The sequence below is a fragment of the Pseudophryne corroboree genome, unplaced genomic scaffold (genome assembly GCF_028390025.1).
Source record: "Pseudophryne corroboree isolate aPseCor3 unplaced genomic scaffold, aPseCor3.hap2 scaffold_897, whole genome shotgun sequence".
In the NCBI taxonomy this organism is placed as follows: Eukaryota; Metazoa; Chordata; class Amphibia; order Anura; family Myobatrachidae; genus Pseudophryne; species Pseudophryne corroboree.
In genome coordinates this window covers 224,005-246,130 of record NW_026970476.1, presented here as the reverse complement: position 1 = coordinate 246,130, position 22,126 = coordinate 224,005, and the positions used below count along the sequence as shown (strand labels likewise).

The following is a 22,126-nucleotide window of genomic DNA, read 5'->3' as shown; positions in this document are numbered from 1 at the left end:
AGGATAAAATATCAACTCTACTGATGAGACACTTGCTGTAATGACTTCCAACTCAGACGGGACTTAAACCCACAAACACTGGCTTAGGAGAACAGTGCCTTATCCATTATGCCAGTGGTGCTTACTGATGTCCTTATTTAAGACTGATAGGTTTTTAATAGTCAATTATTTATTTTTGAAAAAAAGTGAAGCTGTTTACTGTGTTCTTTGCATTACCAAGTCCAGCAAGAAATGTGCTGGTACTATCCAGAGCTGTCAGTATGGATTATCATGCTATATTGCAGAAAATCAATTTGATGCAACTGCTTTACCAACAGTATGTTAATCTTTTCCATTGCTGTTTTGTTGGCTGACTGAAGGAAGATATGCAGTGCATTTGAACCAAAGCAGATGTGTGCTGACAAATTAAATGCACAATCATGTTTGTGTTTTTTCTTTCTTTCTTCCATCCTTTGTAATATCATATTAAATATTAAGGTAGCAGTTTATAATCAATGACTAATGACATAAGAAAAGGAAAAAAAACAGTATACAAAAATGCTCCAGGTGAGGCTTGAACTCACAACCTCGGCATTGCTCAACAGACACTGTCTTATAAGTACCGTGCGCTGACCAATTGCGCCACTGGAGCGCTTTGCAACATTGATTTGTTATGCTAGATGTGGATTTTATTCAATGCAATCAGTACAGTCATAAGAATTGAAAAAGAAAATCATTTTTGGTGATGAATGATGAGCAACAAAGGAACATGCATGCCAGATGGTACTTAAATAAGATGTCCACGGTGATAGAAAATGTTTAAAAAAAACAACAACAATGTTATCATAATAAATGTCATATTTTAGCTTCTGTGGTCATTTTTTGCAAGCTAAACACTGCAAGACTGTTTTACAGTCGAAGCAAGGATAAAATATCAATTCTAGTGATGAGACACTTGCTGTAATGACTTCCACCCCATATGGAACTTGGACCCCTGTCTTAGGAGGGCAGTGACTTATCCATTATGCCAGTGGTGCTTACTGATGTTCTTATTTAAGACTGTTAGGTTTTTAATAGTCAATTATTTATTTTTGAGGAAAAAGTGAAGCTGTTTACTGTGTTCTTTGCATTACCAAGTCCAGCAAGAAATGTGCTGGTACTATCCAGAGCTGTCAGTATGGATTATCATGCTATATTGCAGAAAATCAATTTGATGCAACTGCTTTACCAACAGTATGTTAATCTTTTCCATTGCTGTTTTGTTGGCTGACTGAAGGAAGATATGCAGTGCATTTGAACCAAAGCAGATGTGTGCTGACAACTTAAATGCACAATCATGTTTGTGTTTTTTCTTTCTTTCTTCCATCCTTTGTAATATCATATTAAATATTAAGGTAGCAGTTTATAATCAATGACTAATGACATAAGTAAAGGAAAAAAAAAACAGTACACAAAGATGCTCCAGGTGAGGCTTGAACTCACAACCTCGGCTTTGCTCAACAGATCCTGTTTTATAAGTACTGCGCGCTGACCAATTGCGCCACTGGAGCTCTTTGCAGCATTAATTGGTTATGCTAGATGTGGATTTTATTCAATACAATCAGTACAGTCATAAGAATTGAAAAAGAAAATAATTTTTGGTGATGAATGATGAGCAACAAAGGAACATGCATGCCAGATGGCACTTGAATAAGCTGTCCACGGTGATAGAAAAGGTTTAAAAAACAACAACAACAACAACAATGTTATCATAATTAATGTCATATTTTAGCTTCTGTGGTCACTTTTTACAAGCTAAACACTGCAAGACTGTTTTACAGTTGAAGCAAGGATAAAATATCAACTCTACTGATGAGACACTTGCTGTAATGACTTCCAACTCAGACGGGACTTAAACCCACAACCACTGGCTTAGGAGAACAGTGCCTTATCCATTATGCCAGTGGTGCTTACTGATGTCCTTATTTAAGACTGATAGGTTTTTAATAGTCAATTATTTATTTTTTTTTAAAAATATGAAGCTTTTTACTGTGTTCTTTGCATTACCAAGTCCAGCAAGAAATGTGCTGGTATTATCCAGAGCTGTCAGTATGGATTATCATGCTATATTGCAGAAAATCAATTTGATGCAACTGCTTTACCAACAGTATGTTAATCTTTTCCATTGCTGTTTTGTTGGCTGACTGAAGGAAGATATGCAGTGCATTTAAACCAAAGCAGATGCGTGCTGACAACTTAAATGCACTATCATGTTTGTGTTTTTTCTTTCTTTCTTCCATCCTTTGTAATATCATATTAAATATTAAGGTAGCAGTTTATAATCAATGACTAATGACATAAGAAAAGGAAAAAAACAGTATACAAAGAAGCTCCAGGTGAGGCTCGAACTCACAACCTCAGCATTGCTCAACAGATACTGTCTTATAAGTACCACGCGCTGACCAATTGCACCACTGGAGCACTTTGCAGCATTGTCTGGTTATGCTAGATGTGGATTTTATTTAATACAATCAGTACAGTCATAAGAATTGAAAAAAAAAATCAGTTTTGGTGATGAATGATGAGCAACAAAGGAACATGCATGCCAGATGGCACTTGAATAAGCTGTCCACTGTGATAGAAAAGGTTTAAAAAACAACAACAACAATTTTATCATAATTAATGTCATATTTTAGCTTCTGTGGTCACTTTTTACAAGCTAAACACTGCAATACTGTTTTACAGTTGAAGCAAGGATAAAATATCAACTCTAGTGATGAGACACTTGCTGTAATGACTTCCAACTCAGATGGGACTTAAACCCACAACCACTGGCTTAGGAGAACAGTGCCTTATCCATTATTCCAGTGGTGCTTACTGATGTCCTTATTTAAGACTGTTAGGTTTTTAATAGTCAATTATTTATTTTTTTAAAAAAGTGAAGCTGTTTACTGTGTTCTTTGCATTACCAAGTCCAGCAAGAAATGTGCTGGTACTATCCAGAGCTGTCAGTATGGATTATCTTGCTATATTGCAGAAAATCAATTTGATGCAACTGCTTTACCAACAGTATGTTATTCTTTTCCATTGCTGTTTTGTTGGCTGACTGAAGGAAGATATGCAGTGCATTTGAACCAAAGCAGATGTGTGCTGACAACTTAAATGCACAATCATGTTTGTGTGTTTTCTTTCTTTCTTCCATCCTTTGTAATATCATATTAAATATTAAGGCTACCAGTTTATAATCAATGACTAATGACATAAGAAAAGGAAAAAAAACAGTATACAAAGATTCTCCAGGTGAGGCTTGAACTCACAACCTTGGCATTGTTCAACAGATACTGTCTTATAAGTACCGCGCGCTGACCAATTGCGCCACTGGAGCGCTTTGCAACATTGGTTGGTTATGCTAGATGTGGATTTTATTCAATGCAATCAGTACAGTCATAAGAATTGAAAAAGAAAATCATTTTTGGTGATGAATGATGAGCAACAAAGGAACATGCATGCCAGATGGCACTTGAATAAGCTGTCCACTGTGATAGAAAAGGTTTAAAAAACAACAACAACAATTTTATCATAATTAATGTCATATTTTAGCTTCTGTGGTCACTTTTTACAATCTAAACACTGCAATACTGTTTTACAGTTGAAGCAAGGATAAAATATCAACTCTAGTGATGAGACACTTGCTGTAATGACTTCCAACTCAGAAGGGACTTAAACCCACAACCACTGGCTTAGGAGAGCAGTGCCTTATCCATTATTCCAGTGGTGCTTACTGATGTCCTTATTTAAGACTGTTAGGTTTTTAATAGTCAATTATTTATTTTTTTAAAAAAGTGAAGCTGTTTACTGTGTTCTTTGCATTACCAAGTCCAGCAAGAAATGTGCTGGTACTATCCAGAGCTGTCAGTATGGATTATCTTGCTATATTGCAGAAAATCAATTTGATGCAACTGCTTTACCAACAGTATGTTATTCTTTTCCATTGCTGTTTTGTTGGCTGACTGAAGGAAGATATGCAGTGCATTTGAACCAAAGCAGATGTGTGCTGACAACTTAAATGCACAATCATGTTTGTGTGTTTTCTTTCTTTCTTCCATCCTTTGTAATATCATGTTAAATATTAAGGCTACCAGTTTATAATCAATGACTAATGACATAAGAAAAGGAAAAAAAACAGTATACAAAGATTCTCCAGGTGAGGCTTGAACTCACAACCTTGGCATTGTTCAACAGATACTGTCTTATAAGTACCGCGCGCTGACCAATTGCGCCACTGGAGCGCTTTGCAACATTGGTTGGTTATGCTAGATGTGGATTTTATTCAATGCAATCAGTACAGTCATAAGAATTGAAAAAGAAAATCATTTTTGGTGATGAATGATGAGCAACAAAGGAACATGCATGCCAGATGGTACTTAAATAAGATGTCCACGGTGATAGAAAATGTTTAAAAAAAACAACAACAATGTTATCATAATAAATGTCATATTTTAGCTTCTGTGGTCATTTTTTGCAAGATAAACACTGCAAGACTGTTTTACAGTCGAAGCAAGGATAAAATATCAATTCTAGTGATGAGACACTTGCTGTAATGACTTCCACCCCATATGGAACTTGGACCCCTGTCTTAGGAGGGCAGTGACTTATCCATTATGCCAGTCTTATTTAAGACTGTTAGGTTTTTAATAGTCAATTATTTATTTTTGAGGAAAAAGTGAAGCTGTTTACTGTGTTCTTTGCATTACCAAGTCCAGCAAGAAATGTGCTGGTACTATCCAGAGCTGTCAGTATGGATTATCATGCTATATTGCAGAAAATCAATTTGATGCAACTGCTTTACCAACAGTATGTTAATCTTTTCCATTGCTGTTTTGTTGGCTGACTGAAGGAAGATATGCAGTGCATTTGAACCAAAGCAGATGTGTGCTGACAACTTAAATGCACAATCATGTTTGTGTTTTTTCTTTCTTTCTTCCATCCTTTGTAATATCATATTAAATATTAAGGTAGCAGTTTATAATCAATGACTAATGACATAAGTAAAGGAAAAAAAAAACAGTACACAAAGATGCTCCAAGTGAGGCTTGAACTCACAACCTTGGCATTGCTCAACAGATACTGTCTTATAAGTTTTGCGCGCTGACCAATTGCGCCACTGGAGCATTTTGCAGCATTAATTGGTTATGCTAGATGTGGATTTTATTCAATACAATCAGTACATTCATAAGAATTGAAAAAGAAAATCATTTTCAGTGATGAATGATGAGCAACAAAGGAACATGCATGCCAGATGGCACTTGAATAAGCTGTCCACGGTGATAGAAAAGGTTTAAAAAACAACAACAACAATGTTATCATAATAAATGTCATATTTTAGCTTATGTGGTCATTTTTTACAAGCTAAACACTGCAAGACTGTTTTACAGTTGAAGCAAAGATAAAATATCAACTCTAGTGATGAGACACTTGCTGTAATGACTTCCAACTCAGACGGGACTTAAACCCACAAACACTGGCTTAGGAGAACAGTGCCTTATCCATTATGCCAGTGGTGCTTACTGATGTCCTTATTTAAGACTGATAGGTTTTTAATAGTCAATTATTTATTTTTGAAAAAAAGTGAAGCTGTTTACTGTGTTCTTTGCATTACCAAGTCCAGCAAGAAATGTGCTGGTACTATCCAGAGCTGTCAGTATGGATTATCATGCTATATTGCAGAAAATCAATTTGATGCAACTGCTTTACCAACAGTATGTTAATCTTTTCCATTGCTGTTTTGTTGGCTGACTGAAGGAAGATATGCAGTGCATTTGAACCAAAGCAGATGTGTGCTGACAACTTAAATGCTCAATCATGCTTGTGTGTTTTCTTTCTTTCTTCCATCCTTTGTAATATCATATTAAATATTAAGGTAGCAGTTTATAATCAATGACTAATGACATAAGAAAAGGAAAAAAACCAGTAAAACCTCCAGGTGAGACTTGAACTCACAACCTCGGCATTGCTCAACAGATACTGTCTTATAAGTACCGTGCGCTGACCAATTGCGCCACTGGAGCTCTTTGCAGCATTAATTGGTTATGCTAGATGTGGATTTTATTCAATACAATCAGTACAGTCATAAGAATTGAAAAAGAAAATCATTTTTGGTGATGAATGATGAGCAACAAAGGAACATGCATGCCAGATGGCACTTGAATAAGCTGTCCACGGTGATAGAAAAGGTTTAAAAAACAACAACAACAACAACAACAATGTTATCATAATTAATGTCATATTTTAGCTTCTGTGGTCACTTTTTACAAGCTAAACACTGCAAGACTGTTTTACAGTTGAAGCAAGGATAAAATATCAACTCTACTGATGAGACACTTGCTGTAATGACTTCCAACTCAGACGGGACTTAAACCCACAACCACTGGCTTAGGAGAACAGTGCCTTATCCATTATGCCAGTGGTGCTTACTGATGTCCTTATTTAAGACTGTTAGGTTTTTAATAGTCAATTATTTATTTTTGAAAAAAATTTAAGCTGTTTACTGTGTTCTTTGCATTACCAAGTCCAGCAAGAAATGTGCTGGTACTATCCAGAGCTGTCAGTATGGATTATCATGCTATATTGCAGAAAATCAATTTGATGCTACTGCTTTACCAACAGCATGTTAATCTTTTCCATTGCTGTTTTGTTTGCTGACTGAAGGAAGATATGCAGTGCATTTGAACCAAAGCAGATGTGTGCTGACAACTTAAATGCACAATCATGTTTGCGTTTTTTCTTTCTTTCTTCCATCCTTTGTAATATCATATTAAATATTAAGGTAGCAGTTTATAATCAATGACTAATGACATAAGAAAAGGAAAAAAAACAGTATACAAAGATGCTCCAGGTGAGGCTTGAACTCACAACCTCGGCATTGCTCAACAGATACTGTCTTATAAGTACCGCGCGCTGACCAATTGCGCCACTGGAGCACTTTGCAGCATTAAGTGGTAATGCTAGATGTGGATTTTATTCAATACAATCAGTACAGTCATAAGAATTGAAAAAGAAAATCATTTTTGGTGATGAATGATGAGCAACAAAGGAACATGCATGCCAGATGGCACTTGAATAAGCTGTCCACAGTGATAGAAAAGGTTTAAAAAACAACAACAACAATGTTATCATAATTAATGTCATATTTTAGCTTCTGTGGTCACTTTTTACAAGCTAAACACTGCAAGACTGTTTTACAGTTGAAGCAAGGATAAAATATCAACTCTACTGATGAGACACTTGCTATAATGACTTCCAACTCAGACGGGACTTAAACCCACAACCACTGGCTTAGGAGAACAGTGCCTTATCCATTATGCCAGTGGTGCTTACTGATGTCCTTATTTAAGACTGATAGGTTTTTAATAGTCAATTATTTATTTTTTGAAAAAATATGAAGCTGTTTACTGTGTTCTTTGCATTACCAAGTCCAGCAAGAAATGTGCTGGTATTATCCAGAGCTGTCAGTATGGATTATCATGCTATATTGCAGAAAATCAATTTGATGCAACTGCTTTACCAACAGTATGTTAATCTTTTCCATTGCTGTTTTGTTGGCTGACTGAAGGAAGATATGCAGTGCATTTAAACCAAAGCAGATGTGTGCTGACAACTTAAATGCACTATCATGTTTGTGTTTTTTCTTTCTTTCTTCCATCCTTTGTAATATCATATTAAATATTAAGGTAGCAGTTTATAATCAATGACTAATGACATAAGAAAAGGAAAAAAACAGTATACAAAGAAGCTCCAGGTGAGGCTCGAACTCACAACCTCAGCATTGCTCAACAGATACTGTCTTATAAGTACCACGCGCTGACCAATTGCGCCACTGGAGCACTTTGCAGCATTGTCTGGTTATGCTAGATGTGGATTTTATTTAATACAATCAGTACAGTCATAAGAATTGAAAAAAAAAATCAGTTTTGGTGATGAATGATGAGCAACAAAGGAACATGCATGCCAGATGGCACTTGAATAAGCTGTCCACTGTGATAGAAAAGGTTTAAAAAACAACAACAACAATTTTATCATAATTAATGTCATATTTTAGCTTCTGTGGTCACTTTTTACAAGCTAAACACTGCAATACTGTTTTACAGTTGAAGCAAGGATAAAATATCAACTCTAGTGATGAGACACTTGCTGTAATGACTTCCAACTCAGATGGGACTTAAACCCACAACCACTGGCTTAGGAGAACAGTGCCTTATCCATTATTCCAGTGGTGCTTACTGATGTCCTTATTTAAGACTGTTAGGTTTTTAATAGTCAATTATTTATTTTTTTAAAAAAGTGAAGCTGTTTACTGTGTTCTTTGCATTACCAAGTCCAGCAAGAAATGTGCTGGTACTATCCAGAGCTGTCAGTATGGATTATCTTGCTATATTGCAGAAAATCAATTTGATGCAACTGCTTTACCAACAGTATGTTATTCTTTTCCATTGCTGTTTTGTTGGCTGACTGAAGGAAGATATGCAGTGCATTTGAACCAAAGCAGATGTGTGCTGACAACTTAAATGCACAATCATGTTTGTGTGTTTTCTTTCTTTCTTCCATCCTTTGTAATATCATATTAAATATTAAGGCTACCAGTTTATAATCAATGACTAATGACATAAGAAAAGGAAAAAAAACAGTATACAAAGATTCTCCAGGTGAGGCTTGAACTCACAACCTTGGCATTGTTCAACAGATACTGTCTTATAAGTACCGCGCGCTGACCAATTGCGCCACTGGAGCGCTTTGCAACATTGGTTGGTTATGCTAGATGTGGATTTTATTCAATGCAATCAGTACAGTCATAAGAATTGAAAAAGAAAATCATTTTTGGTGATGAATGATGAGCAACAAAGGAACATGCATGCCAGATGGCACTTGAATAAGCTGTCCACTGTGATAGAAAAGGTTTAAAAAACAACAACAACAATTTTATCATAATTAATGTCATATTTTAGCTTCTGTGGTCACTTTTTACAAGCTAAACACTGCAATACTGTTTTACAGTTGAAGCAAGGATAAAATATCAACTCTAGTGATGAGACACTTGCTGTAATGACTTCCAACTCAGAAGGGACTTAAACCCACAACCACTGGCTTAGGAGAGCAGTGCCTTATCCATTATTCCAGTGGTGCTTACTGATGTCCTTATTTAAGACTGTTAGGTTTTTAATAGTCAATTATTTATTTATTTTAAAAAGTGAAGCTGTTTACTGTGTTCTTTGCATTACCAAGTCCAGCAAGAAATGTGCTGGTACTATCCAGAGCTGTCAGTATGGATTATCTTGCTATATTGCAGAAAATCAATTTGATGCAACTGCTTTACCAACAGTATGTTATTCTTTTCCATTGCTGTTTTGTTGGCTGACTGAAGGAAGATATGCAGTGCATTTGAACCAAAGCAGATGTGTGCTGACAACTTAAATGCACAATCATGTTTGTGTGTTTTCTTTCTTTCTTCCATCCTTTGTAATATCATGTTAAATATTAAGGCTACCAGTTTATAATCAATGACTAATGACATAAGAAAAGGAAAAAAAACAGTATACAAAGATTCTCCAGGTGAGGCTTGAACTCACAACCTTGGCATTGTTCAACAGATACTGTCTTATAAGTACCGCGCGCTGACCAATTGCGCCACTGGAGCGCTTTGCAACATTGGTTGGTTATGCTAGATGTGGATTTTATTCAATGCAATCAGTACAGTCATAAGAATTGAAAAAGAAAATCATTTTTGGTGATGAATGATGAGCAACAAAGGAACATGCATGCCAGATGGTACTTAAATAAGATGTCCACGGTGATAGAAAATGTTTAAAAAAAACAACAACAATGTTATCATAATAAATGTCATATTTTAGCTTCTGTGGTCATTTTTTGCAAGATAAACACTGCAAGACTGTTTTACAGTCGAAGCAAGGATAAAATATCAATTCTAGTGATGAGACACTTGCTGTAATGACTTCCACCCCATATGGAACTTGGACCCCTGTCTTAGGAGGGCAGTGACTTATCCATTATGCCAGTCTTATTTAAGACTGTTAGGTTTTTAATAGTCAATTATTTATTTTTGAGGAAAAAGTGAAGCTGTTTACTGTGTTCTTTGCATTACCAAGTCCAGCAAGAAATGTGCTGGTACTATCCAGAGCTGTCAGTATGGATTATCATGCTATATTGCAGAAAATCAATTTGATGCAACTGCTTTACCAACAGTATGTTAATCTTTTCCATTGCTGTTTTGTTGGCTGACTGAAGGAAGATATGCAGTGCATTTGAACCAAAGCAGATGTGTGCTGACAACTTAAATGCACAATCATGTTTGTGTTTTTTCTTTCTTTCTTCCATCCTTTGTAATATCATATTAAATATTAAGGTAGCAGTTTATAATCAATGACTAATGACATAAGTAAAGGAAAAAAAAAACGGTACACAAAGATGCTCCAAGTGAGGCTTGAACTCACAACCTTGGCATTGCTCAACAGATACTGTCTTATAAGTTTTGCGCGCTGACCAATTGCGCCACTGGAGCATTTTGCAGCATTAATTGGTTATGCTAGATGTGGATTTTATTCAATACAATCAGTACATTCATAAGAATTGAAAAAGAAAATCATTTTCAGTGATGAATGATGAGCAACAAAGGAACATGCATGCCAGATGGCACTTGAATAAGCTGTCCACGGTGATAGAAAAGGTTTAAAAAACAACAACAACAATGTTATCATAATAAATGTCATATTTTAGCTTATGTGGTCATTTTTTACAAGCTAAACACTGCAAGACTGTTTTACAGTTGAAGCAAAGATAAAATATCAACTCTAGTGATGAGACACTTGCTGTAATGACTTCCAACTCAGACGGGACTTAAACCCACAAACACTGGCTTAGGAGAACAGTGCCTTATCCATTATGCCAGTGGTGCTTACTGATGTCCTTATTTAAGACTGATAGGTTTTTAATAGTCAATTATTTATTTTTGAAAAAAAGTGAAGCTGTTTACTGTGTTCTTTGCATTACCAAGTCCAGCAAGAAATGTGCTGGTACTATCCAGAGCTGTCAGTATGGATTATCATGCTATATTGCAGAAAATCAATTTGATGCAACTGCTTTACCAACAGTATGTTAATCTTTTCCATTGCTGTTTTGTTGGCTGACTGAAGGAAGATATGCAGTGCATTTGAACCAAAGCAGATGTGTGCTGACAACTTAAATGCTCAATCATGCTTGTGTGTTTTCTTTCTTTCTTCCATCCTTTGTAATATCATATTAAATATTAAGGTAGCAGTTTATAATCAATGACTAATGACATAAGAAAAGGAAAAAAACCAGTAAAACCTCCAGGTGAGGCTTGAACTCACAACCTCGGCATTGCTCAACAGATACTGTCTTATAAGTACCGTGCGCTGACCAATTGCGCCACTGGAGCTCTTTGCAGCATTAATTGGTTATGCTAGATGTGGATTTTATTCAATACAATCAGTACAGTCATAAGAATTGAAAAAGAAAATCATTTTTGGTGATGAATGATGAGCAACAAAGGAACATGCATGCCAGATGGCACTTGAATAAGCTGTCCACGGTGATAGAAAAGGTTTAAAAAACAACAACAACAACAACAACAATGTTATCATAATTAATGTCATATTTTAGCTTCTGTGGTCACTTTTTACAAGCTAAACACTGCAAGACTGTTTTACAGTTGAAGCAAGGATAAAATATCAACTCTACTGATGAGACACTTGCTGTAATGACTTCCAACTCAGACGGGACTTAAACCCACAACCACTGGCTTAGGAGAACAGTGCCTTATCCATTATGCCAGTGGTGCTTACTGATGTCCTTATTTAAGACTGTTAGGTTTTTAATAGTCAATTATTTATTTTTGAAAAAAATTTAAGCTGTTTACTGTGTTCTTTGCATTACCAAGTCCAGCAAGAAATGTGCTGGTACTATCCAGAGCTGTCAGTATGGATTATCATGCTATATTGCAGAAAATCAATTTGATGCTACTGCTTTACCAACAGCATGTTAATCTTTTCCATTGCTGTTTTGTTTGCTGACTGAAGGAAGATATGCAGTGCATTTGAACCAAAGCAGATGTGTGCTGACAACTTAAATGCACAATCATGTTTGCGTTTTTTCTTTCTTTCTTCCATCCTTTGTAATATCATATTAAATATTAAGGTAGCAGTTTATAATCAATGACTAATGACATAAGAAAAGGAAAAAAAACAGTATACAAAGATGCTCCAGGTGAGGCTTGAACTCACAACCTCGGCATTGCTCAACAGATACTGTCTTATAAGTACCGCGCGCTGACCAATTGCGCCACTGGAGCACTTTGCAGCATTAAGTGGTAATGCTAGATGTGGATTTTATTCAATACAATCAGTACAGTCATAAGAATTGAAAAAGAAAATCATTTTTGGTGATGAATGATGAGCAACAAAGGAACATGCATGCCAGATGGCACTTGAATAAGCTGTCCACAGTGATAGAAAAGGTTTAAAAAACAACAACAACAATGTTATCATAATTAATGTCATATTTTAGCTTCTGTGGTCACTTTTTACAAGCTAAACACTGCAAGACTGTTTTACAGTTGAAGCAAGGATAAAATATCAACTCTACTGATGAGACACTTGCTATAATGACTTCCAACTCAGACGGGACTTAAACCCACAACCACTGGCTTAGGAGAACAGTGCCTTATCCATTATGCCAGTGATGCTTACTGATGTCCTTATTTAAGACTGATAGGTTTTTAATAGTCAATTATTTATTTTTTGAAAAAATATGAAGCTGTTTACTGTGTTCTTTGCATTACCAAGTCCAGCAAGAAATGTGCTGGTACTATCCAGAGCTGTCAGTATGGATTATCATGCTATATTGCAGAAAATCAATTTGATGCAACTGCTTTACCAACAGTATGTTAATCTTTTCCATTGCTGTTTTGTTGGCTGACTGAAGGAAGATATGCAGTGCATTTGAACCAAAGCAGATGTGTGCTGACAACTTAAATGCACTGTGTTTTTTCTTTCTTTCTTCCATCCTTTGTAATATCATATTAAATATTAAGGTAGCAGTTTATAATCAATGACTTATGACATAAGAAAAGGAAAAAAAACAGTATACAAAGATGCTCCAGGTGAGGCTTGAACTCACAACCTCGGCATTGCTCAACAGATACTGTCTTATAAGTACCGCGCGCTGACCAATTGTGCCACTGGAGCTCTTTGTAGCATTAATTGGTTATGCTAGATGTGGATTTTATTCAATACAATCAGTACAGTCATAAGAATTGAAAAAGAAAATCATTTTTGGTGATGAATGATGAGCAACAAAGGAACATGCATGCCAGATGGCACTTGAATAAGCTGTCCACAGTGATAGAAAAGGTTTAAAAAACATCAACAACAATGTTATCATAATTAATGTCATATTTTAGCTTCTGTGGTCACTTTTTACAAGCTAAACACTGCAAGACTGTTTTACAGTTGAAGCAAGGATAAAATATCAACTCTAGTGATGAGACACTTGCTGTAATGACTTCCAACTCAGATGGGACTTAAACCCACAACCACTGGCTTAGGAGAACAGTGCCTTATTCATTATTCCAGTGGTGCTTACTGATGTCCTTATTTAAGACTGATAGGTTTTTAATAGTCAATTATTTATTTTTTGAAAAAATATGAAGCTGTTTACTGTGTTCTTTGCATTACCAAGTCCAGCAAGAAATGTGCTGGTATTATCCAGAGCTGTCAGTATGGATTATCATGCTATATTGCAGAAAATCAATTTGATGCAACTGCTTTACCAACAGTATGTTAATCTTTTCCATTGCTGTTTTGTTGGCTGACTGAAGGAAGATATGCAGTGCATTTGAACCAAAGCAGATGTGTGCTGACAACTTAAATGCACTATCATGTTTGTGTTTTTTCTTTCTTTCTTTCTTCCATCCTTTGTAATATCATATTAAATATTAAGGTAGCAGTTTATAATCAATGACTAATGACATAAGAAAAGGAAAAAAACAGTATACAAAGATGCTCCAGGTGAGGCTTGAACTCACAACCTCGGCATTGCTCAACAGATACTGTCTTATAAGTACCACGAGCTGACCAATTGCGCCACTGGAGTACTTTGCAGCATTGACTGGTAATGCTAGATGTGGATTTTATTTAATACAATCAGTACAGTCATAAGAATTGGAAAAAAAAATCATTTTTGGTGATGAATGATGAGCAACAAAGGAACATGCATGCCAGATGGCACTTGAATAAGCTGTCCACTGTGATAGAAAAGGTTTAAAAAACAACAACAACAACAACAATGTTATCATAATTAATGTCATATTTTAGCTTCTGTGGTAATTTTTTACAAGCTAAACACTGCAAGACTGTTTTACAGTTGAAGCAAGGATAAAATATCAACTCTAGTGATGAGACACTTGCTGTAATGACTTCCAACTCAGACGGGACTTAAACCCACAACCACTGGTTTAGGAGAACAGTGCCTTATCCATTATGCCAGTGGTGCTTACTGAAGTTCTTATTTAAGACTGATAGGGTTTTAATAGTCAATTATTTATTTAAAAATTTTTTTGAAGCTGTTTACTGTGTTCTTTGCATTACCAAGTCCAGCAAGAAATGTGCTGGTACTATCCAGAGCTGTCAGTATGGATTATCTTGCTATATTGCAGAAAATCAATTTGATGCAACTGCTTTACCAACAGTATGTTATTCTTTTCCATTGCTGTTTTGTTGGCTGACTGAAGGAAGATATGCAGTGCATTTGAACCAAAGCAGATGTGTGCTGACAACTTAAATGCACAGTCATGTTTGTGTGTTTTCTTTCTTTCTTCCATCCTTTGTAATATCATATTAAATATTAAGGCTACCAGTTTATAATCAATGACTAATGACATAAGAAAAGGAAAAAAAACAGAATACAAAGATTCTCCAGGTGAGGCTTGAACTTACAACCTCGGCATTGCTCAACAGATTCTGTCTTATAAGTACCGCGCGCTGACCAATTGCGCCACTGGAGCGCTTTGTAACATTGATTGGTTATGCTAGATGTGGATTTTATTCAATGCAATCAGTACAGTCATAAGAATTGAAAAAGAAAATCATTTTTGGTGATGAATGATGAGCAACAAAGGAACATGCATGCCAGATGGTACTTAAATAAGATGTCCACGGTGATAGAAAATGTTTAAAAAAAACAACAACAATGTTATCATAATAAATGTCATATTTTAGCTTCTGTGGTAATTTTTTGCAAGCTAAACACTGCAAGACTGTTTTACAGTCGAAGCAAGGATAAAATATCAATTCTAGTGATGAGACACTTGCTGTAATGACTTCCACCCCATATGGAACTTGGACCCCTGTCTTAGGAGGGCAGTGACTTATCCATTATGCCAGTGGTGCTTACTGATGTTCTTATTTAAGACTGTTAGGTTTTTAATAGTCAATTATTTATTTTTGAGGAAAAAGTGAAGCTGTTTACTGTGTTCTTTGCATTACCAAGTCCAGCAAGAAATGTGCTGGTACTATCCAGAGCTGTCAGTATGGATTATCATGCTATATTGCAGAAAATCAATTTGATGCAACTGCTTTACCAACAGTATGTTAATCTTTTCCATTGCTGTTTTGTTGGCTGACTGAAGGAAGATATGCAGTGCATTTGAACCAAAGCAGATGTGTGCTGACAACTTAAATGCACAATCATGTTTGTGTTTTTTCTTTCTTTCTTCCATCCTTTGTAATATCATATTAAATATTAAGGTAGCAGTTTATAATCAATGACTAATGACATAAGAAAAGGAAAAAAAAACAGTATACAAAGATGCTCCAGGTGAGGCTTGAACTCACAACCTCGGCATTGCTCAACAGATACTGTCTTATAACTACCGCACGCTGACCAATTGAGTCACTGGAGCACTTTGCAGCATTAATTGGTTATGCTAGATGTGGATTTTATTTAATACAATCAGTACAGTCATAAGAATTGAAAAAGAAAATCATTTTTGGTGATGAATGATGAGCAACAAAGAAACATGCATGCCAGATGGCACTTGAATAAGCTATCCACGGTGATAGAAAAGGTTTAAAAAACAACAACAACAATGTTATCATAATTAATGTCATATTTTAGCTTCTGTGGTCATTTTTTACAAGCTAAACACTGCAAGACTGTTTTACAGTTGAAGCAAGGATAAAATATCAACTCTAGTGATGAGACACTTGCTGTAATGACTTCCAACTCAGACGGGACTTAAACTTACAACCACTGGCTTAGGAGAACAGTGCCTTATCCATTATGCCAGTGTTTCTTACTGATGTCCTTATTTAAGACTGATAGGTTTTTAATAGTCAATTATTTATTTTTGAAAAAAAGTGAAGCTGTTTACTGTGTTCTTTGCATTACCAAGTCCAGCAAGAAATGTGCTGGTACTATCCAGAGCTGTCAGTATGGATTATTATGCTATATTGCAGAAAATCAATTTGATGCAACTGCTTTACCAACAGTATGTTAATCTTTTCCATTGCTGTTTTGTTGGCTGACTGAAGGAAGATATGCAGTGCATTTGAACCAAAGCAGATGTGTGCTGACAACTTAAATGCACAATCATGTTTGTGTTTTTTCTTTCTTTCTTCCATCCTTTGTAATATCATATTAAATATTAAGGTAGCAGTTTATAATCAATGACTTATGACATAAGAAAAGGAAAAAAAACAGTATACAAAGATACTCCAGGTGAGGCTTGAACTCACAACCTCGGCATTGCTCAACAGATACTGTCTTATAAGTTTCGCGCGCTGACCAATTGCGCCACTGGAGCACTTTGCAGCATTAATTGTTTATGCTAGATGTGGATTTTATTCAATACAATCAGTACATTCATAAGAATTGAAAAAGAAAATCATTTTTGGTGATGAATGATGAGCAACAAAAGAACATGCATGCCAGATGGCACTTGAATAAGCTGTCCACGGTGATAGAAAAGGTTTAAAAAACAACAACAACAATGTTATCATAATAAATGTCATATTTTAGCTTCTGTGGTCATTTTTTACAAGCTAAACACTGCAAGACTGTTTTACAGTTGAAGCAAGGATAAAATATCAACTCTAGTGATGAGACACTTGCTGTAATGACTTCCAACTCAGACGGGACTTAAACCCACAACCACTGGCTTAGGAGAACAGTGCCTTATCCATTATGCCAGTGGTGCTTACTGAAGTCCTTATTTAAGACTGATAGGGTTTTAATAGTCAATTATTTATTTAAAAAAAAAATTTGAAGCTGTTTACTGTGTTCTTTGCATTACCAAGTCCAGCAAGAAATGTGCTGGTACTATCCAGAGCTGTCAGTATGGATTATCTTGCTATATTGCAGAAAATCAATTTGATGCAACTGCTTTACCAACAGTATGTTATTCTTTTCCATTGCTGTTTTGTTGGCTGACTGAAGGAAGATATGCAGTGCATTTGAACCAAAGCAGATGTGTGCTGACAACTTAAATGCACAATCATGTTTGTGTGTTTTCTTTCTTTCTTCCATCCTTTGTAATATCATATTAAATATGAAGGCTACCAGTTTATAATCAATGACATAAGATAAGGAAAAAAAACAGTATACAAAGATTCTCCAGGTGAGGCTTGAACTCACAACCTCGGCATTGCTCAACAGATACTGTCTTATAAGTACCGCGCGCTGACCAATTGCGCCACTGGAGCGCTTTGCAACATTGTTTGGTTATGCTAGATGTGGATTTTATTCAATGCAATCAGTACAGTCATAAGAATTGGAAAAAAAAATCATTTTTGGTGATGAATGATGAGCAACAAAGGAACATGCATGCCAGATTGTACTTAAATAAGCTGTCCACAGTGATAGAAAATGTTTAAAAAAAACAACAACAATGTTATCATAATAAATGTCATATTTTAGCTTCTGTGGTCATTTTTTGCAAGCTAAACACTGCAAGACTGTTTTACAGTTGAAGCAAGGATAACATATCAACTCTAGTGATGAGACACTTGCTGTAATGACTTCCACCCCATATGGAACTTGGACCCCCTGTCTTAGGAGGGCAGTGACTTATCCATTATGCCAGTGGTGCTTACTGATGTTCTTATTTAAGACTGTTAGGTTTTTAATAGTCAATTATTTATTTTTGAGGAAAATGTGAAGCTGTTTACTGTGTTCTTTGCATTACCAAGTACAGCAAGAAATGTGCTGGTACTATTCAGAGCTGTCAGTATGGATTATCATGCTATATTGCAGAAAATCAATTTGATGCAACTGCTTTACCAACAGTATGTTATTCTTTTCCATTGCTGTTTTGTTGGCTGACTGAAGGAAGATATGCAGTGCATTTGAACCAAAGCAGATGTGTGCTGACAACTTAAATGCACAATCATGTTTGTGTGTTTTCTTTCTTTCTTCCATCCTTTGTAATATCATATTAAATATTAAGGCTACCAGTTTATAATCAATGACTAATGACATAAGATAAGGAAAAAAAACAGTATACAAAGATTCTCCAGGGGAGGCTTGAACTCACAACCGCGGCATTGCTCAACAGATACTGTCTTATAAGTACCGCCCGCTGACCAATTGCGCCACTGGAGCGCTTTGCAACATTGTTTGGTTATGCTAGATGTGGATTTTATTCAATGCAATCAGTACAGTCATAAGAATTGAAAAAAAAAAATCATTTTTGGTGATGAATGATGAGCAACAAAGGAACATGCATGCCAGATTGTACTTAAATAAGCTGTCCACAGTGATAGAAAATGTTTAAAAAAAACAACAACAATGTTATCATAATAAATGTCATATTTTAGCTTCTGTGGTCATTTTTTGCAAGCTAAACACTGCAAGACTGTTTTACAGTTGAAGCAAGGATAAAATATCAACTCTAGTGATGAGACACTTGCTGTAATGACTTCCACCCCATATGGAACTTGGACCCCCTGTCTTAGGAGGGCAGTGACTTATCCATTATGCCAGTGGTGCTTACTGATGTTCTTATTTAAGACTGTTAGGTTTTTAATAGTCAATTATTTATTTTTGAGGAAAAAGTGAAGCTGTTTACTGTGTTCTTTGCATTACCAAGTACAGCAAGAAATGTGCTGGTACTATTCAGAGCTGTCAGTATGGATTATCATGCTATATTGCAGAAAATCAATTTGATGCAACTGCTTTACCAATAGTATGTTAATCTTTTCCATTGCTGTTTTGTTGGCTGACTGAAGGAAGATATGCAGTGCATTTGAACCAAAGCAGATGTGTGCTGACAACTTAAATGCACAATCATGTTTGTGTTTTTGCTTTCTTTCTTCCATCCTTTGTAATATCATATTAAATATTAAGGTAGCAGTTTATAATCAATGACTTATGACATAAGAAAAGGAAAAAAACAGTATACAAAGATGCTCCAGGTGAGGTTTGAACTCACAACCTCGGCATTGCTCAACAGATACTGTCTTATAAGTACCGCGCGCTGACCAATTGCGCCACTGGAGCTCTTTGCAGCATTAATTGGTTATGCTAGATGTGGATTTTATTCAATACAATCAGTACAGTCATAAGAATTGAAAAAGAAAATCATTTTTGGTGATGAATGATGAGCAACAAAGGAACATGCATGCCAGATGGCACTTGAATAAGCTGTCCACGGTGATAGAAAAGGTTTAAAAAACAACAACAATGTTATCATAATTAATGTCATATTTTAGCTTCTGTGGTCATTTTTTACAAGCTAAACACTGCAAGACTGTTTTACAGTTGAAGCAAGGATAAAATATCAACTCTAGTGATGAGACACTTGCTGTAATGACTTCCACCCCATATAGGACTTGGACCCCCTGGCTTACGAGGGCAGTGACTTATCCATTATGGCAGTGGTACTTACTGATGTTCTTATTTAAGACTGTTAGGTTTTTAATAGTCAATTATTTATTTTTGAGGAAAAAGTGAAGCTGTTTACTGTGTTCTTTGCATTACCAAGTCCAGCAAGAAATGTGCTGGTACTATCCAGAGCTGTCAGTATGGATTATCATGCTATATTGCAGAAAATCAATTTGATGCAACTGCTTTACCAACAGTATGTTAATCTTTTCCATTGCTGTTTTGTTGGCTGACTGAAGGAAGATATGCAGTGCATTTGAACCAAAGCAGATGTGTGCTGACAACTTAAATGCACTATCATGTTTGTGTTTTTTCTTTCTTTCTTCCATCCTTTGTAATATCATATTAAATATTAAGGTAGCAGTTTATAATCAATGACTAATGACATAAGAAAAGGAAAAAAACAGTATACAAAGTTGCTCCAGGTGAGGCTTGAACTCACAACCTCAGCATTGCTCAACAGATACTGTCTTATAAGTACCACGCGCTGACCAATTGCGCCACTGGAGCACTTTGCAGCATTGATTGGTTATGCTAGATGTGGATTTTATTTAATACAATCAGTACAGTCATAAGAATTGGGAAAAAAAAATCATTTTTGGTAATGAATGATGAGCAACAAAGGAACATGCATGCCAGATGGCACTTGAATAAGCTGTCCACGGTGATAGAAAAGGTTTAAAAAACAACAACAACAATGTTATCATAATTAATGTCATATTTTAGCTTCTGTGGTCACTTTTTACAAGCTAAACACTGCAAGACTGTTTTACAGTTGAAGCAAGGATAAAATATCAACTCTAGCGATGAGACACTTGCTGTAATGACTTCCAACTCAGACGGGACTTAAACCCACAACCACTGGCTTAGGAGAACAGTGCCTTATCCATTATGCCAGTGGTGCTTACTGATGCCCTTATTTAAGACTGATAGGTTTTTAATAGTCAATTATTTATTTTTTGAAAAAATATGAAGCTGTTTACTGTGTTCTTTGCATTACCAAGTCCAGCAAGTAATGTGCTGGTACTATCCAGAGCTGTCAGTATGGATTATCATGCTATATTGCAGAAAATCAATTTGAGGCAACTGCTTTACCAACAGTATGTTAATCTTTTCCATTGCTGTTTTGTTGGCTGACTGAAGGAAGATATGCAGTGCATTTGAACCAAAGCAGATGTGTGCTGACAACTTAAATGCACTAACATGTTTGTGTTTTTTCTTTCTTTCTTCCATCCTTTGTAATATCATATTAAATATTAAGGTAGCAGTTTATAATCAATGACTAATGACATAAGAAAAGGAAAAAAACAGTATACAAAGTTGCTCCAGGTGAGGCTTGAACTCACAACCTCAGCATTGCTCAACAGATACTGTCTTATAAGTACCACGCGCTGACCAATTGCGCCACTGGAGCACTTTGCAGCATTGATTGGTTATGCTAGATGTGGATTTTATTTAATACAATCAGTACAGTCATAAGAATTGGGAAAAAAAAATCATTTTTGGTAATGAATGATGAGCAACAAAGGAACATGCATGCCAGATGGCACTTGAATAAGCTGTCCACGGTAATAGAAAAGGTTTAAAAAACAACAACAACAATGTTATCATAATTAATGTCATATTTTAGCTTCTGTGGTCATTTTTTACAAGCTAAACAATGCAAGACTGTTTTACAGTTGAAGCAAGGATAAAATATCAACTGTAGTGATGAGACACTTGCTGTAATGACTTCCACCCCATATAGGACTTGGACCCTCTGGCTTACGAGGGCAGTGACTTATCCATTATGGCAGTGGTACTTACTGATGTTCTTATTTAAGACTGTTAGGTTTTTAATAGTCAATTATTTATTTTTGAGGAAAAAGTGAAGCTGTTTACTGTGTTCTTTGCATTACCAAGTCCAGCAAGAAATGTGCTGGTACTATCCAGAGCTGTCAGTATGGATTATCATGCTATATTGCAGAAAATCAATTTGATGCAACTGCTTTACCAACAGTATGTTAATCTTTTCCATTGCTGTTTTGTTGGCTGACTGAAGGAAGATATGCAGTGCATTTGAACCAAAGCAGATGTGTGCTGACAAGTTAAATGCACAATCATGTTTGTGTTTTTTCTTTCTTTCTTCCATCCTTTGTAATATCATATTAAATATTAAGGTAGCAGTTTATAATCAATGACTAATGACATAAGAAAA

General features: G+C 35.7%; 9 non-coding genes across 9 annotated transcripts; all 9 read right to left on the bottom strand.

Moving 5' to 3' along the window:
• Positions 1–538: 538 nt before the first annotated feature.
• On the bottom strand, positions 539–631 carry TRNAI-UAU (transfer RNA isoleucine (anticodon UAU)). The gene is given in 2 exon segments: positions 539–574; positions 594–631. It is a non-coding gene; the product is annotated as a tRNA-Ile (tRNA).
• Positions 632–6,845: 6,214 nt separating this feature from the next.
• On the bottom strand, positions 6,846–6,938 carry TRNAI-UAU (transfer RNA isoleucine (anticodon UAU)). Its single transcript is given in 2 exon segments — positions 6,846–6,881; positions 6,901–6,938. It is a non-coding gene; the product is annotated as a tRNA-Ile (tRNA).
• Positions 6,939–7,748: 810 nt separating this feature from the next.
• Positions 7,749–7,841, bottom strand: TRNAI-UAU (transfer RNA isoleucine (anticodon UAU)). The gene is given in 2 exon segments: positions 7,749–7,784; positions 7,804–7,841. It is a non-coding gene; the product is annotated as a tRNA-Ile (tRNA).
• Positions 7,842–12,247: 4,406 nt separating this feature from the next.
• Positions 12,248–12,340, bottom strand: TRNAI-UAU (transfer RNA isoleucine (anticodon UAU)). The gene is given in 2 exon segments: positions 12,248–12,283; positions 12,303–12,340. It is a non-coding gene; the product is annotated as a tRNA-Ile (tRNA).
• Positions 12,341–13,142: 802 nt separating this feature from the next.
• Positions 13,143–13,235, bottom strand: TRNAI-UAU (transfer RNA isoleucine (anticodon UAU)). The gene is given in 2 exon segments: positions 13,143–13,178; positions 13,198–13,235. It is a non-coding gene; the product is annotated as a tRNA-Ile (tRNA).
• Positions 13,236–17,657: 4,422 nt separating this feature from the next.
• Positions 17,658–17,750, bottom strand: TRNAI-UAU (transfer RNA isoleucine (anticodon UAU)). Its single transcript is given in 2 exon segments — positions 17,658–17,693; positions 17,713–17,750. It is a non-coding gene; the product is annotated as a tRNA-Ile (tRNA).
• Positions 17,751–19,452: 1,702 nt separating this feature from the next.
• TRNAI-UAU (transfer RNA isoleucine (anticodon UAU)) lies at positions 19,453–19,545 on the bottom strand. Its single transcript is given in 2 exon segments — positions 19,453–19,488; positions 19,508–19,545. It is a non-coding gene; the product is annotated as a tRNA-Ile (tRNA).
• An 801-nt stretch (positions 19,546–20,346) lies between these two features.
• TRNAI-UAU (transfer RNA isoleucine (anticodon UAU)) lies at positions 20,347–20,439 on the bottom strand. The gene is given in 2 exon segments: positions 20,347–20,382; positions 20,402–20,439. It is a non-coding gene; the product is annotated as a tRNA-Ile (tRNA).
• Positions 20,440–21,250: 811 nt separating this feature from the next.
• Positions 21,251–21,343, bottom strand: TRNAI-UAU (transfer RNA isoleucine (anticodon UAU)). The gene is given in 2 exon segments: positions 21,251–21,286; positions 21,306–21,343. It is a non-coding gene; the product is annotated as a tRNA-Ile (tRNA).
• Positions 21,344–22,126: the final 783 nt, after the last annotated feature.